The following is a 12346-nucleotide window of genomic DNA, read 5'->3' as shown; positions in this document are numbered from 1 at the left end:
TGTACTGCTTGGTGATTTTTTAGCAAGCAGCTGGACCGAAATATAATTTATGGAGCATACAATTCCCCCATTTAAAGTGTACAATTCAGGGGCGCCTGGGTGGCGCAGTCGGTTGAGCGTCCGACTTCAGCCAGGTCACGATCTCGCGGTCCGTGAGTTCGAGCCCCGCGTCGGGCTCTGGGCTGATGGCTCAGAGCCTGGAGCCTGTTTCCGATTCTGTGTCTCCCTCTCTCTCTGCCCCTCCCCCGTTCATGCTCTGTCTCTCTCTGTCCCAAAAATAAATAAAACGTTGGAAAAAAAAAAATAAAGTGTACAATTCAATGGTATTTCATATATTCGCAGACTTACGCAACCATCAGAGGTTTTTGGAACATTTTTATCACTCCAAAAAGAAACCCGTACTCCTTTGCTGTCACTCCCCTTCCCCCACCCCCTGGCAGCCACTAATCTGCTTTCTGTCCCTATGGATTTGCCTGTTCGGGACATTTCGTGTAATGGGATCGTACACTATTTGGCCTTGAGTGACCAGCTTCTTTCACTCAGCATCATCTTTCAGGATTTATCTGTGCTTCGCTTCTATTTTTGGCTGTTACAAATAACGCTGCTGTGAACATTCATGTACAAGCGTTTGTGTGGACTTCTGTTTCATTCCTCCTGAATATGTACTGGGGAGCGGAATTGCTGGGTCATATGGTAACTCAATCTTTAACGTTTTGAGGAGCTGCAGGCTTTTCCAAAGCAGCTGTCCCATTTTACAGTGCACATTAAAAAAACCCTTTTTTAATGTTTATTTTTGAGAGAGAGAGAGAGAGAGAACGAGAACAAGTGGGGGAGGGGCAGAGAGGGAGACACAGAATCCAAGCAGGCTCCAGGCACTGAGCTGTCAGCACAGAGCGCAACTCGGGGCTCGAACTCACCCACCTCGAGATCATGACCTGAGCCGAAGTTGGACACTTAACTGACTGAGCCACCCAGGCCCCACCCCCACATTTTAAAAAATACTGACAGACATGGAGAGTTGGGCCAGAATGGGCGAGGGCTCCTACTGGGAAGGAGGGAGAGGGTAGGTCTCCCAGGGGCTAAAGATCCAAACTGGGTGGAGGTGTCAGGGACCAGCCCAGAGGCCCTGTCAGAGAACGCCCCACCCAGGCCACAGATACAGCCACAAGGATGCTGAGTGAGTCTCCTCAATCCCATTTGCTCAAAGGCTCTACTCCTGAGATCTGTGATGGGGCCCAGCCCTTCTTAGTCTGACTCCATCTCACCATCCTTGACCCTGCACTCCTACCACTGCCATTCCCCAGTCAGACCATGCACTTTGAGTACTAAATCATTGGCTCATGATACTCCCTGTGCCTTTCCCCCTTCTCCCCTGGTGAACTCCTATGCATCCTTCAAAGCCCAACCAAAATGCCCCCTCTTCTATGAAATCTTCCCCATCAGGCTATCAGCTGGTGCCTTCTCTCTATTCCAGCTGCACCCTGTTCCTTCCTCTGTTAATACATCAGGTGCTCAAATGAGTGCCTGTCCCCTATCCCAGAAGGTGACTTATTCCAGGATGCTGAAACTAAGGACCAGGAAAAGCCCACCGGTTCCCCTAAGGTGCCTGCTCTTCTTCCCTGCCCAGCCAGGCCGTCTCCGAACTGTCCTCCCTACCAGGAGGTGGAAAGTGGCTGGGTAAGCTGGAGACCGTGCACATACTTCCACTGTGAGCTGAGCGCCTGTGTCCAGGTGGGAGGGGGCGAGGCGGGAGGGCGTGTCCCTGCAACCTTGGTGCATGGGTGACCTGCTTTTTTGTGAGCGTGTGTCCGGGAACCTGCAGAGCCCTCCTGCCCGCTCCCTTTGAGTCTCCGTTCTGTCTCTGAGCTGATTAACACGCTGACGTCCATCAGGAGATCACGTCACTTTTGGTCTCCCTGTAGCCCGGCAGCTGAGATGTATTGTTCCGTACTCGTCCACCGCACCACTACAGAGGGCCGTGGCCGGCAGGGAAAGAGGGATTATGTTGTTCCCATCTGGCTTCAGCTGCCTTGCCGGCCCATCCAGCTGTTCCCTGTTACCCACTGCCAAGCAGCAGATGCGGGGGGTGAGGTCAGCCTGGGAGCTGGGGACCTGCCCATCATCTTCACGTGAATGTCTTCAAGGCTATTTCTGGCTTCACCATTATCCCAACGGCTTCGGGGGATAAATATAGACACGGATTGAAAAGCCCCAGTGGCAGGCAAGCAGGCAGGCAGTACTGGAGAGTGTGCGGACGGGGTACTTGGCTATAAATAAGTCTGCCAGAACACCCCCCCAGCCACGCCGCCACCAGCCGTGTGTGGAAAGACAGATTTCCTTGCCGACTCCGTCCCAAAGCCCACGTGTGCCTGGGGGCCCCGGGGGGCAGAGGAGGGAGAGGGGAGGATGCAGGTGTGTCGGGACCTCGTGCAGATGGGCTGGTTGCTGGGAGTCGCTCCCCCGTAGCGCTCCTTAGAGTAGCTTGCAAAGGGGAATGGCCAGTGGCCCCCGCGGGAGTCCTAGGGACAGCTACGCGGAGGGACAGGATGTTGTGCTAAGAACCGTGGTCTGGTTCAGCTCCTCTCCTCAGCTCAGTCTCCCCAAGGCCTGGTTCCTGTTGCAGGGCTGCCCGCAGACAAGGGCTGGGCCTTAGGTGGTTCTGGGACCCCGGGCGGCAACGTGGCTTTCTCAAGCCTCATGCCTGTCTCCTCTTCTGCTTCCTCCCTGCCTGGATCCACCCTCCTGACAAGAGCACAGCTTTGTTTATCTTCTGCTTCCCCTGTCCTCACCGCTCAGTCAGTCGAGGGAGTGACCCTTGTTTAGGCTGGCGTTGCAGGGGAGGGGTCCAGTCGCTGCCTGGACCTTTCCCTTCCTCTCTCTTGTCTTCCTTCCTGCCCATTTCCCCACTGCCTCCTCCTGGGCGGGAGCAGGTAGCTGGGGCTGGCGTAGAGTGAGGAACAGGACGCGTGCCCGAGAGCTACTTCTCATGGACGAGGAGAGTAGTCGGTAAGCTGGCTAGAATCCTGTGAGCTCCCCGTGAATAAAATACTGTTTCTGTGCAATCACCGAGCCAGGGAAGCGGCTTCCCGTGAGCCCGCTCGCCCCCTGTGGCCTTGGCCAACAAAGGCCGAGAGCTGCAGTGTGCGAGAAGAGCCGGTGCGGGGAAGAAGTCACATTTAGTAACACTGCCTGCATAGACCCTGCCCGCGTGCTTGCTGCCTGCACATGGGGAGTGGGCAGCTGCTGCGTGGGGGTGTGGCCAGGCCTGCAGAGGAGGAGGGGCTATGCCCCTGCCCCACGGTTATCCTAGAGATCCTAGAGCTGGTGGCTTTAACCCCGAGTGTGGGCAGGGAGCTGAGATGAACTGTCTGATGAACCCCCACTCTCAGGAGCTCATTGGACACTGGACGGGACAGGGTCTGCCCATGGTGGTGATGGTGCTACACGCCTGTGGGGATGGGGCAGGGAACCCAGGGAGGAAGGTCTCGGGTGCTGGTACTTGCACTCACCCCATGCAATGCCAAGTTCACCCCACAGCTGAGGTGCGGTCGGCATAAGCGGGGAGGGCCTGCCCTGCAGAAGGAACAGCCTACGCAAAGGCATGGAGGCACGGTGGGTCCCACTGTGAGCCTGGTTAGCGGGTGTGCTGGGAGGCCACGCAGGGTGGAGGGAAGGAGCCAGGTGTGTGGGTGGTCGTGTGCTGCTTAAGGAGCGTGGATGTCCTCTTGAGAGCTGAGGGGAGCGTGGAGGGGCTTTTATCCCGGGAATGTCACGCTCTGATGTGGGTATCAGAAAAGGGCTTCATCTGGCTTCGTGTGGATGACAGGTCGGAGGCGGGGGGAGGAGGGGGCAGGCTGATGGCAGCGTCCCGATATCTTGCTTTGTCGAGTGCATACCTGAAAGATTTTTTTTTTTTGTTTTTAACTGAGCCTGTAAAACCGGGACGTACGCGTGTGGGTGCACGCCCGAGAAAGCGGGATTTCTCAAGATGGCAGTGCTGAGCTGTGGTCCGCAGACGCCCGGCGTGAAGCCACCGTCGGCTCCCCTTGTCACCAGAGGGGTGACTTTGTCCAGCAGGCTTGGCCCCCTGCCAGTGACCCGGGTCTGGAGCCAAGATAACTGACCCCCAAGGGTCTCAGCCCTTGACCTGGGGTTCCCTGTAACCCCGAGTCAGCTGGCTATAAAGAGATGTCAACGTGTGGCTCTCAGCATCCTCTCCCCCTCTGCCACTGCTCTCCCCTCCTTACCCTAGTGCTGAGTGAGTCTAGCACCCCAAAAGAGAAGTATCTCTAAAGTGTTGCTTGACAAAAAGATAAACATGTTTGCTTAAGCGAGCCACAGGACCCAGAAGTTAATCTGGTCATGTAAATATTTTCATGTATTTACGATTCTGCGGGTGTATTTTGATAGAAGAAAGGAGAGATTTGTGTGGCCCTGACCCTGCCTTCGGGGAGAGGGTGTGATGTTGACTCTGAGTACGTGAGTCAGAGGTCCCACGCTGCTCTGGAGCCCTGCTGTCTGTCTGCAGGGACCGAGAAGATCAGAGCCAGGACGCTCCCAAAGGCCACGCAAGGCCGGGCCTCCATTTCTCTGATGGGGCCCGGAAGGAAGTCGTTTCTCTCCTCAGCAACGCCTCTGACACAAAACGTGTGGGTCCTTCACGCCAAGCAGTTCTCCGGTTCTCCGTGGACACCAGCTGTGCGTCCTCTGTGTCCGTTCCATTCTTACACTAGCGCCCCCCAGTTGGCACAGACCCCATGGGTTAAGGGCTCGGTCCCACAACTGCCTTCCATTTCAGATGCCTTTCAATCCCAAGTGACGGGTCCTGGGTTCCCGGCTCTTCGGTCCAATCTGGCTACAAAGGCGGGCTTCCCATACACCCCTCTCTCTGCCTCCGGTTGGATCATTTGCTAGAATGGTTCGCAGAACTCGGGAAACGTTTGCTGATGTTTGGTGGTTTATTATAAAGGGTGTGATAAAGGACACAGATGAACAGCCAGATGAAGAGGCATGCAAGGTGAGGTCCGGAAGGCTCCCCACCTCAGGAGCTTCTGTCCCTGTGGATTCGGAGAGTGCCACGCTTCCAGATGTCAACCTGGAGGCTCTCTGAACCTCTTGTTCAGGATTTTTATGCACAGATGATTACATCGTTGTCACTGTGGTTAGTTCAATCTCTAGCCCCTTCTCCCCTCCTGGGGGTAGGGGAAGGGGTGGGTAGGGGCTGGTCACTGGGGCTTCCTCTGGGGAGCTCAGCCTCCAGCTCATTAGCATACAGAAGACACTTGTCATTCAGGAAATCACAGGAGTTTTAGGAGCTCTGCGGAGGCCAGAAAAGGAAGCAAAGACCAAATATGTATTTTTTATTATATCACAAGATCATAGGGAAACTGATCCCTGAGGAGGCTGGGTGAAGGGACACCCAAGGGACGCAGCAGCAAGAGCCTGGGCTTTCCCAGGGCCGCACCCAGACCCACCGGGCCCTCTCGGGTCTGTCCTGGCACCTGTGGAAGGCACTTCCTTGCAGGCCCAGGAAGATGGAAAGCTGAGGGCCCTTGCTTGGCCCTTGGGGACCCCCAGAGGTGCTCCTGGACCCTCTCTGTCTTGCCTTGTCCCCTGCCCTGCGTCCATCCAGCCCTTGCTGGTGGACCTGGCTCAACCCTGCTCCCTCACCCACCTGCTTCCTGTTAGGCCTCCTGAGCCGAGCAGAGCAGGTGGTCTGTGCTCGGCTCGTGTGGCCTAGAAGGCAGGCCAGCGCCGTGCTGAGGTCCTGAGCCTTAGAGACAACCTGGATTTGGATTCTGCCAGGTGCTGTCACCCTGGGAGCCTTACCAGTCAGACTCTGCAAAACGGTAATGTCACCTCCTAGAGTTTGAGGGAGGGTGGAAGAAAGCGCATCCAGGCAGACGAGCTAACTAATGCGCGTTGGTTGCCTTACCTGCCCTTTTCAGCTGCCCTTTGAAGGAGATGGCAGTGGCACAGACGCAGAAGCGAGGCCCAGGGAAGTGCTCGGAGAGGCCTCAGCGGCTTCCCTGTGCCTCCTCAGCTCCGTTCCCCTGATGGGTCACCTGAGCTGAGATGGCCCCCTCGGGATGTAGGGTCGGCCTGGGTTGGCAAGGCTGAAATGAGATAAGCGCTCCTGAAAGAAGTCACCTGGCTCCGCAGAAAGCTTGTAATGTGGGCAGAGGCAGCCGCTGCATGTGGCGGGGTGAAACCTGGCCTGTTTGACAGTGTTTTGGGGTGCACTTGCCCCGACCAGGCTTTCACATCCTCCCTGTCTGCACTGGGCCACTGCAGCCTCAGACCCTAGTCTCTGGCCGGGGTTGCAGGCTTTGTCCTTGAGATGACCAGGTGCTGACGGGGTTCGGCTCTGCCTCTGCGAACTCCGGATTCCTCACCGTGGACCCCGGTCTTCTCTGGCCACTGTCCCCCAGCTGGTGCTGGTGGGTGGGCGTTGGGGGAGGGGGGCTTGTCCAGGGTGCCTGGCCCCTGCCCCAGAATAATACACACTTTTCACTCCTCTTGGCATCAGGCGTCACCACTGCTGTCTGTGGCTGCTGTTGGTTTAGCAGAGATGAGAGAGGCACCGCCACCTGTAGTCAGACCCTGTTCGCCCACAAACCAGCTGGAGGTCGATGTGTTGTTGCCTTTGGTCTCAGGGTTGGGGACTTTAAAGATGGGGAGCAGCAGGGGCACCTGGGTGGCTCAGTCGGTTAAGCATCCGACTTTGGCTCAGGTCATGATCTTGCGGTTCACAAGTTTGAGCCCCGTGTCAGGCTCTGCGCTGACAGCTCAGAGCCTGGAGCCTGCTTTGGATTCTGTGTCTCCCTCTCTCTTTCCCTCCCCCGCTCATTCTCTCTCTCTCTCTCTCTCTCTCTCTCTCTCTCTCTCTCTCTCTCAGAAATAAATAAACATTTAAAAAAAACTGGGAGCAGCCCAGGGCCAGGACCACTGCCGCCTGTTCTCCGGTTCCCGGGGGTGGGTGGGTGAGGAGAGCCGCGTCTCCTTGTTTTCCCTCCCAGTGCTGGCCCCGGAGGGACTGATGATCCCCTGAGCTGTGGTCACACTGGTGAGGGGGCTGCGGAGTGATGGACAGGGGGCAAGGCTGGGGGCAGAGCGAGCCTCCACTTAAGAGCCTCTTCCATCAGTTGTTAACGAACACTAGTCTGACTTTTGCATGCTTTATTTTTATTTATTTACTTTCTTAAATATTTTTTTAATGTTTATTTTTGAGAGAGACAGAGAGCGAGCAGGGAAGGGGCAGAGAGGGGGCAGAGGATCCAAAGCAGATCTGAGCTGTCAGCAGAGAGCAGGACGCGGGGCTCAAACTCACAAACCATGAGATCACGACCTGAGCCGAAGTCGGATGCTCAACCGATTGAGCCACCCAGGGGCCCCATTTTTGCATATTTTAAATAACGGCTTTATGGAGATACAATTCACATCCCCTACAATTCACCCATTTAAAGTGTGCAAATTCAATGGTTTTTAATACAGTTGACCCTTGAACATCACAGGTTTGAACTGTCCACTTATACGTCGATTTTTTTTCAATAGATTTGGGACAGGTCTGTAAATGTATTTCCTCTTCTGAATTTCTTAATAATTTGTTTTTTCACTGGCTTCCTTTATTGTAAGAATACAGTATTTATTAATAGATAGGACATATACCAAATACGTGTTAATGGACTGTGATATCGGTCAGTCTTGTGGTCAACAGTAGGCTGTTAGTAGTTACGTTTCTGGAGAGTCAAAAGTTATACACAGATCCTCAATCACTCGGGGTGGGGGGAGCCCCATAAGCCCTGTGTTGTTCAAGGGGAACTGTATATTCCCGGATGTCTGTAATCATTGCCACGATGAGTTTTAGGACATTTTCATCACTCCTAGATACCTCCCCCTGTTGCTCCCTGAACCCCAGCCCCTGGCAGCCATTCATCTGTTTTCTGCCTCCATGGATTGGCCTGCTCCGGACATCTCATATAATGGAATCATACACTATGTGGCCTTTTGTGACCAGCTTCTTTCCCTGAGTGTCATATTTCCAAGTTTATTCATGTTGTAGCATGTGTTAGTGTTTCATTCTTTTTTATGGCAGAACAGTACCCATTGTATGGATGGACCACATTTTGGTTTTCCATTTTTATTTTTTATTTTTATTTATTTTTAATTTTTAAAAAAATTTTATTCATTTTTGAGAGATAGAGACAGACTGCAAGTGCGGGAGGGGCAGAGAGAGAGGGAGACACCGAATCCGAAGCAGGCTCTGGGATCCGAGCTGTCAGCGCAGAGCCCGACGCGGGGCTCGAACCCATGAACCGTGAGATCATGACCTGAGCCAGAGTTGGACGCTTAACCAACTGAGCCACCCAGGCGGCCCGATTTTTATTTTTCGAGAGAGAGTAAGAGAGCAAGCAAGGGATACGGGCAGAGGGGGAGAGGGGGAGAGAGAGAGAGAATCCTTTTTTTTTAATTTTTTTTTTAATTTTTTTTTTGTTTCAACATTTATATATTTTTTGGGACAGAGAGAGACAGAGCATGAATGGGGGAGGGGCAGAGAGAGAGGGAGACACAGAATCGGAAACAGGCTCCAGGCTCTGAGCCATCAGCCCAGAGCCCGACGCGGGGCTCGAACTCACGGACCGCGAGATCGTGACCTGGCTGAAGTCGGACGCTTAACCGACTGCGCCACCCAGGCGCCCCTTTTTTTTTTTTAATTTTTAAAAAATGTTTTATTTATTCTTGAGAGAGAGAGAGACAGAGCACAAACAGGAGAGGGGACAGAGTGAGAGAGGGACACAGAATCGGAAACAGGTTCCAGGCTCTGAGCTGTTAGCACAGAGCCCGACGAGGGGCTTGAACTCACAAGCTGTGAGGTCATGACCCAAGCTGAAGTTGGATGCTTTACCCACGGAGCTACCCAAGCACCCCAAGAATCCTTTTTTTTTTTAAGTTTATTTATTCATTTTGAGAGAAAGAGCCGGGGAGGGGCAGAGAGAGAGAGAGAGAGGATCCTAAGCAGGCTCCTGTCAGTTCAGAGCCCAACATGGGGCTCAAACCCACGAACCATGAGATCATGACCCAAGCTGAAATCAAGTCAGATGTTTAACTAACTGAGCCCCTCAGGCACTCTGAGAGAGAGGGAGAGAGAGGATCTTAAGCAGACTCCATGGCCAGTGGAGAACTCGATCCCATGACCCTGGAATCATGACCTGAGCCAAAATCAAGAGTCAGACACTCAACCGACTGAGCCACCCAGGCGCCCCCCTTTTGCCATTATTAAAGGGTGATTTTCCATCTCAAGCAGAGTTCTGAGCTGCCGAGGGGATCGGGGGAACACTGAGTAGAGAATGTGAACAACACAAACTGTGGCTTCCAAGAGGGGTGCCCGAGGGTGGAGGGTGTCCTTTCCCTGAGCAGCCGCCCGGGAGGGAGAGGGAAGAATTAGGAGACCAGGAGCAAGAGTGCCCGTTTCAGGTTTCCTGGTGACTTTTCTTTTCTGTTTCCGTGTGAGACAGGGAGATACTCTGCCTCAGCCAAGACGGTGGTCTCTCTGAAGGAGGCCTGGGTCCCACGGGTGGCACCCTGGAGCGTGTATGTCCCGAGGCCTTGCTTTGAGGTGGCCTCTACTGCCTCAGGGAGCCTTGCGGGCAGATCTAGAAGGAGCCTAGATTAGAGCCTGCCTGATTGATCACAACCCAGGGATTAGGGGAGGGCAGTTAAGCAGTTGTTGAATCTTGCTCTAATTGTCTCCTCTTTTCAGACAGGATGACTAGTAATCCTCCTGTTTAAGGCTGTGCTTTGTGAACAATAGAGTCTTGGATTGAAAGGCACCATACCTCTCAGCTGTTTGCAGGCCACACCTGAGCCGTGGCTGGTTCTGAGTTCCGGAGGTTACAGCCAGGGGTCCAGGGGTCGCAGGGAAGATTCTGTAGCAGGTGGGGCCTGCTCCACCCGCCCCCAAGTGTGAGTGCAGAGCACTGGCTGGAGGAATTCTCCACCGAACTGCTTTACTGTAGGGCCACGTCCGGGTCCAAAACTAAGCAGCAGGGCAAGGAGGCGCAGAGAAACAGCTCCCGGACCGTCTCCCAGAGGCGGGCGCCGCTGGACGCTTTGTGCGCTTTTTAAGTTTCACTCTCGCATCAGCCCTGCAAGGCGGGGGCGATGGCTGAGGGCTTCTCTGTGCAGGGCGTTCTCCCGGCTTGTGAGTGGATCGGGGCAGCTGTTACTCTCCAAGGCCGGAGTCCCCTGTGCACAGTGGGTGGCCCAGGGAGGAGGGCTGGTCTTCATAGGAATTGCAGGCTGGTGGAGATGTGGGGCGAGGCTTCCTGGGTCTGACAGCCGAAGGCTCTGGGTGGCGGCCCCGCCTGGGGGTTGTAACGTCACCGTCTTTTAAAATTGAGGCACCCGGCCATCTCAGTCGGTGGAGCACACAGCTCTTGATCTCGGGGCTGTGAGTTTGAAACTCCGCGTTGGGTGTAGAGATTCCTTAAAAATAAAGTCTTAAAAAATAAATAAATAAAATACATCAGCAGGGCTGCCCCTTATGTTTGTTTGGCAGCAGGCACTTCTTGCATTTGGGCCTTAAACAGACGGTGACGCTGGCCTCTGTGTCCCCCCTGTCCCCCGCTCACCCAGGCCTGTGCGGGAGAAGGGTAATCAGCATTGAGAACCACCACCCCTATGTGGAGAAGTTAGATTTATGGACTTGATAACCTCCCTGTCCTCTGTGGTGGTGAGGACAAAGTGGGCAAAGCTGAGAAGCCTCTGTTCTCTCAGAGACAGAAGGCAGCTCTCAGGCCGTGTGTTTCACCTGTGTCCTGCCTCTGAGCGGCTGTTCCCGGGGTCACGCATCACTCCGGCGCTTCTGGAAGCCTGTCTCCTAATGAAGTGGCTGTGCAAGGTGATCCTGCCGTGAAGTCAGGCACCTCAGAGCAGGTGAGGAGCAGGACCGAGTGAGGAGGCGCTCCTTGCTGTTTCTGCAAGGCCGCTGGTGGCTGGCGGCCCGGCCCCATCAGCGAGGGGGTGACCGTGTGAGCCGCCTGCCCCTGTGCTGCTTCTCGGGAACCTTCCTCCTGGGTGCCTACAGCCACACACCCCCCAGCGAGCTGTCAGCCTGTCCTCCCCGCTCGGAAGAGCCCCGGCAGGTTCCCGCAGGGAGCCTCGAGTCAGACGCGAGTCTCGTGAGCCAGTAGAGCAGCTGCTGATGTTTAGTGGGTGTTGCCCTGCCCCCGGGGCCCGTGCTGGACGCTTCTCTCACGTGATCTCATCTCATCTTCCCAACGACCCCACCAAGTCCGCACCGTGATTCACCTTATTTTGCGAATGTGGGAACACAGAGATGAGGGGACGTGGCGGGGCCCCACTAGCCTGGCTTTGGACTCCTTTTGGAGGCCCCGCTGCCCGGCGGGGGGCCCCTGGGGTCCCCGGGCAGGACACAGTGCCTGTCAGAGCTTCAGTTTCTACATCTGTGGAAAGAAGAGGGACAAGCCGGCCTCCCAGCTCTGCCCTGAGGATAAAAGGACATGGGCTGGGACTAGACTTATCAGTGTCCACGGTGGCCCCCTGCCGTCACAGCCCCGCTGACCTGTGTAGCCCAGGGATGTTGGGGAGAGGATGGAGCGTGATGGCCGGCCAAGGCACAGTGTGGCGTGTGCCGTCCTCTCCTGCGGATCTCTTGCTCTGGGAAGCCGGCCACCACGTCATGAGGACCGGCCAGCCGCTCTCTGGAGAGGTCCGGAGAGGTGGTGAGGAACTGAGGCCTCTTGCCCACAACCAGCACTAACTTCTTGGTCCCGTGAGTCAGTTCCCTCACGAGTGGCTCTTCTGGCCCCAGTCAGGGCTTCCGATGTCACTGCAGCCCTGGTCAGCATCTTGGCAGTGACCTCCCGAGAGATCTGGAGCCTGAACCACCCAGCCGAACCGCTCTTAGGGTCTTGACGCACAGAGACAGTATGAAACTAACGTTTATTGTTTTTTTTTTTTAATTTTTTTAACATTTATTTATTTTTGAGAGACAGAGAGAGACAGAGCATGAGTAGGGGAGGGGCAGAGAGAGAGAGAGGGAGACACAGAATCCGAAGCAGGCTCCAGGCTCCGAGCTGTCAGCGCAGGGCTCCACGTGGGGCTCAGAGTCCCGAATGGTGAGATCATGACCTGAGCAATAGTCAGACTCTTAACCGACTGAGCCACCCAGGCGGCCCGTATGATTATTTTTTTATAAAGTTTATCTATTTTGGGAGCTAGCATGCACTCATATGCACGCATGGCAGAGAGAGAGGGAAAGAGAATCCCAAGCAGGCTTCATGCTGTCAGTATAAAGCCCAGTGTGGGGCTCGAACTCATGAAC

The 12346-nt window shown here is 54.9% G+C and overlaps 1 protein-coding gene across 12 annotated transcripts in view; it reads left to right on the top strand.

Annotated features, from left to right (window-relative positions):
* Window positions 1-12346, top strand: part of PITPNM2 (phosphatidylinositol transfer protein membrane associated 2) — a 111203-nt gene that overhangs the window by 7363 nt on the left and 91494 nt on the right. Inside the window, exon 1 of one of the 12 annotated variants that reach the window (XM_040443989.1) lies at window positions 2620-3006. The exons of the other annotated variants lie outside the window; for them this stretch is intronic. The gene's annotated coding sequence lies outside the window, so the exon portion shown is untranslated. Of the gene's footprint in view, window positions 1-2619; window positions 3007-12346 lie in introns of those variants that run through there. 12 annotated transcript variants of the gene reach the window in all.

The sequence above is a fragment of the Herpailurus yagouaroundi genome, unplaced genomic scaffold, assembly GCF_014898765.1.
Source record: "Herpailurus yagouaroundi ecotype Mexico unplaced genomic scaffold, PumYag 191, whole genome shotgun sequence".
In the NCBI taxonomy this organism is placed as follows: Eukaryota; Metazoa; Chordata; class Mammalia; order Carnivora; family Felidae; genus Herpailurus; species Herpailurus yagouaroundi.
Note: the sequence above shows the minus strand (reverse complement) of the source record. Positions and strands in the feature narration are given on the sequence as shown.